Source organism: Aegilops tauschii, chromosome 1 (assembly GCF_002575655.3).
Source record: "Aegilops tauschii subsp. strangulata cultivar AL8/78 chromosome 1, Aet v6.0, whole genome shotgun sequence".
Lineage (NCBI taxonomy): Eukaryota > Viridiplantae > Streptophyta > Magnoliopsida > Poales > Poaceae > Aegilops > Aegilops tauschii.
Window position 1 is genome coordinate 504,756,240 of NC_053035.3, and position 5,380 is coordinate 504,761,619.

Sequence of the window (5,380 nt, forward strand, 5' to 3'; positions counted from 1 at the left end):
ATTCACTATGTGCTAATGCTTTGTTCCGGTTCTCTATTAAAAGGAGGCCTTAATATCCCTTAGTTTCCATTAGGACCCCACTGCCACGGGAGGGTAGGACAAAAGATGTGATGCAAGTTCTTTTCCATAAGCACGTATGACTATTTACGGAATACATGCCTACATTACATTGATGAATTGGAGCTAGTTCTATGTCACCCTATGTTATGACTGTTATATGATGAACCACATTCGGCATAATTATCCATCACCGATCCGATGCCTACGAGCTTTCCATCTACTGGTTTACGCTTATTTACTTTCCCGTTGCTATTGTTACAATCACTACAAAATACCAAAAATATTACTTTTGCTTTCATTACTCTTTTGTTACCGTTACCACTACTATCATACTACTTTGCTACTAAATACTTTGCTGCAGATATTAAGTTATCCAGGTGTGGCTGAATTGACAACTCAGTTGCTAATACTTGAGAATATTCTTTGGCTCCCCTTGTGTCGAATCAATAAATTTGGGTTGAATACTCTACCCTCGAAAGCTGTTGCGATCCCCTATACTTGTGGGTTATCAAGACCTTTTTCTGGCGCCGTTGCCGGGGAGCATAGCTCTATTCTTTGAGTCACTTGGTATTTATATCTGCTGGACACTATGAAGAATTTGAGAGACGCTAAGACAAAAATTTATCCCTCAACTACGAGGGGAGGTAAGGAACTGCCATCTAGCTCTGCACTTGATTCACCTTCTGTTATGAGTAAGCTTGCGACACCTAAACCTGCTTCTGCTATTCGTTCTGATATGTCGCATGTTATTGATGATGCCACTTCTTCTATGCATGCTACTTATGATGAAACTACTTCTACGCTTGATACTACTATGCCACTTAGTGAATTTCTTGAGGAACAAATTGCTAGGGCTAGAGAGAAAGAAATTATTGAAACTGATTATATTGATGAAAGTGATGATGAAGATATGCCTGCTATTCCTGAGGGTTATGTTTTTGATAAAGAATCTTATTTAGCTATTCTAGCTTGCAGAGATAGATATGAACTTAAGAGGTTATTAGCTAAATGGAGTAAAGAATCTCTTAGAGATAGAATGAAACATGGCCCTGCTTTTTCTACTTCACCTATTTGTGTTCCCGATAAGGATTATGAATTCTCTGTTGATCCTCATATAATTACTTTGGTTGAATCTGATCCTTTTCATGGTTATGAATCTGAAACTGTTGTGGCACATCTTACTAAATTAAATGATATAGCCACCCTGTTCACTAATGATGAGAGATCTCGCTACTTTTATATCCTTAAAATATTTCCGTTCTCATTAAAGGGTGATGCTAAGATATGGTTTAATTCTCTAGATCCGGGTTGTGTGCGCAGTCCCCAGGATATGATTTATTACTTCTCTGCTAAATATTTCCCTGCTCATAAGAAACAAGCTACTTTAAAGGAAATATACAACTTTGTGCAAATTGAAGAAGAGAGTCTCCCACAAGCTTGGGGGAGGCTTCTCAAGTTACTTAATGCTTTGCCTGATCATCCTCTTAAGAAAAATGAAATACTTGATATCTTTTATAATGGACTAACCGATGCTTCCAGAGATTACCTGGATAGTTGTGCTGGTTCCCTTTTCAGGGAAAGAACACCAGATGAAGCTGAAATTCTATTGAATAATATGTTGACAAATGAAAATAATTGGACACTTCCTGAGCCAGCTCCTGCTCCAATTCCTGAGCCTATTCCTAAACCAACTCCAAAGAAGAGAGGTGTTCTATTTCTCAGTCCTGAAGATATGCAAGAGGCAAAGAAATCTATGAAAGAAAAAGGTATTAAAGCTGAAGATGTTAAGAATTTACCTCCTATTGAAGAAATACATGGTCTTAATTTACCGCCTGTTGAGGAAACATATGATCTTGATCCGTTACCTATTGAAGAACCTCCTGATCCCGATAACCCGACACAGGTAGTAAAGGTAAATTCTCTCTATAGATATGATAGAGCTGAAGTCCCTCTTACTAAAATTGCTAGTCAGTGCTTGGATGAATTTGATAACTTTATGTTTAAGCAAGAAGACTTCAATGCTTATTTTGTTAGACAACTGAAACAAAACTCCTATATGATTAAACACTTGGGTGATTATATGGCTAATGTTAGATGTGAACTTAAACTCATTAGCAAACATGCTTCTGTGGTTACCACTCAAGTAGAACAAGTACTTAAAGCTCAAAATGATTTGCTCAATGAAATGACTAGTAAGAAAAATGATTATGTTGTTAGAGTGGCTACTAGAACTGGTAGAATGACTCAGGAACCTTTGTATCCTGAAGGCCACCCAAAGAGAATTGAACAAGATTCTCAAAGAAATAATACTGATGTGCCTAGTTCTTCTAAAAGGAAGAAAAATAAAAATGATAGGACTTTGCAAACTTCTAGCGAACCTATTGCTGAACCATCTGAGAATCCAAATGATATATCTATTTCTGATGCTGAAACACAATCGGGTAATGAACATGAACCTAGAGAAAATAATAATAATGATGATGACGCTCAACCTAGTAATGATAATGATGTAGAAGTTGAACCTGTTGTTGAGCTTGATAACCCACAATCAAAGAATCAACGTTATGATAAGAGAGATTTTGGTGCTAGGAAACATGGTAAAGAAAGAGAACCATGGGTTCAGAAACCCATGCCTTTTCCTCCCAAACCATCCAAAAAAAGGATGACGAGGATTTTGAGTGCTTTGCTGAAATGATTAGACCTATCTTTTTGCGTATGCGATTAACTGATGTGCTCAAAACAAATCCTTATGCTAAGTATATGAAGGATATCATTACCAATAAGAGAAAGATACCGGAAACTGAAATTTCCACCATACTTGCTAATTATACTTTTAAGGGTGGAATACCAAAGAAACTTGGAGATCCAGGAGTACCTACTATACCATGCTCCATTAAAAGAAATTATGTTAAAACTGCTTTATGTGATCTTGGAGCCGGTGTTAGTGTTATGCCTCTATCTTTATACCGTAGACTTGATTTGAATAAGTTGACACCTACTGAAATATCTTTGCAAATGGCTGATAAATCAACTGCTATACCTGTCGGTATTTGTGAGGATGTGCCTGTTGTGGTTGCAAACATTACTATTTTAACAGACTTTGTTATTCTTGATATTCCCGAGGACGATAGTATGTCTATTATTCTTGGAAGACCCTTTCTGAATACTGCAGGAGCTGTTATTGATTGCAACAAAGGCAATGTCACTTTTCATGTTAATGGTAATGAGCATACGGTACACTTTTCGAGGAAACAACCTCAAGTTCACAGTATCAATTCTATTGGAAAAATTCCATCGATTATTTTTGGAGGTTTTGAATTTCCTCTTCCTACTGTCAAGAAGAAATATGATATACTTATTATAGGGGATGTGCATATCCCCGTTGAGGTAACATAGTGTCATTCGAAATTTCTCCGGTTCCATGTTAATCGGAATGAGTTTGTTAACAAGACCTGATCAACCTTGTTAGCGGATTCCTTTTGATGATCATGAAACGGATGAAACTGGAAGGCACAACCTTCTGTACCCTCTTTATACTTTCTGTTATTTAGTTGAAATAAAGTAAAAATAGTATTTATCTGTCTATTTCCTGATTTATCCGTGCAATATAAAAATATCCCGAAAATAAAAGTCCTCAGAATGCCATGCCAATTTAATATGTTTTTTCGGGAATATTTGAGGATTTACTGTGCAAAAATTACCACGGGGGGAGCTGCCACCTCGCCACGAGGGTGGAGGGCGCGCCCTACCCCCCCGGGCGCGCCCCCTGCCTCATGGGCCCACGGTGGCCCTCCTCCACTTATTCCTGCACCCTTCCTCTTCTTCTTCCTCCCACAAACACGAAAAACCAACTCAAGCATGAGTTCCAGCCCCCGTTGCTCTGATTTTTGATCTCCTTGCTCAAATCACCTCTCACAAAACTGCTTTGGGAGATTGTTCCTTGGTATGTGACTCCTCCACTGGTCCAATTAGTTTTTGTTCTAGTGCTTTATTCATTGCAAATTTGTGCTGCATAGGTAACCATGTTCTTGAGCTTGCATGTCAATTTTATATGGTTCCAAGTAGTTCTAATGCTTGATATAGGCTCTAGGCACTTGTAGGAGTAGTTGCTATCAATTTATTGAAGTTGGTTCACTTTTGTTTGAAGTTACTAAAAAATTCAGAAATTTTTCAGAGAAAACAATATGCTTAGGAAGACGTTCCAAGGAGGTTCTTCAAGGAAGCAAGGCCCCAGGCTTGCTATGCGTGATGCTGACGAGGAACCACCAAGAGACGCTCTAGTGCGGCCTTGTGAGTGGCCTTCGGAAAATTTTATGGATCGTGCGGGAATCAAAGAAGAATTTAACACATATTTGCGTAACGCCGATCAGGTGGACTTTGAGGCAGACAAATGCCCACAGTATCGTGATCTCACTAGCTCATTTGTGAGGAGGTTTGAGTTTTCATCTTCGTGTAATTCCCCTTCTGTCATGTTTGATCTTTATGATAAATCTTATACCATGGACTTAGAGGATTTTACTTCTGCTTGCAAACTCCCACAATGGGGTAGTACTATTGATCCCCGTAAATCTGAATTTAGAGACTTTCTTGCTAGTATAACTATAGGGGAATCTAGAGATATAACGCAAGCCACTATAGGGAGCATTCACTTTCCTGCTATACATTATTTTGCTCTCTTCATCGGTAGGTGCATAAATGCTAAAGATGAAGCATGTCACATGTGTGTCCCTAATCTCAGCATTCTCAGGAGTGCTGTGTTGGGAGACCAATCTTATCATATGGGAGCCATTGTAGCTCGTAGGTTGCATCATAATAGATATAACGGAGATTTCTTTGGAGGAATTTATGCAACCCGCTTAGCTAATTTTCTTGAGATAGATATTCGAGAGGGTGATATGGAGTTGCCCCCTACTTATTTAGATTTTAATTCTATGGTCCACCACCAGTTCATCGAGAGGACTGAATCACCTCTCCAGTATCGACTAATCTTTAACAAACGGCATGTTGTCCGTATTACTCTTCCTGCTCCTGCCTTCTTTGATTTTCAGACAAAAGGAAGATATGTTATTACCAGAGAGGAGGCAGACGAGTACGAGAGGAGAGCGGAGGCGGCTCGACGCCACGCTGCAGCTCAGGAGGCGGTAACCGCTGCATCACAGTACGACCCCAGCTACACCTACGGATATCAGCCAGGTTATCCCTGGCAATAGACCAACTTAGGCCAAAAGCCTAAGCTTGGGGGAGTATGTATTTCTCACCGACATTACATTTATGTTCACACACACTCATTGCTAGGTGTCGGTGCTCATACTCTTTCACT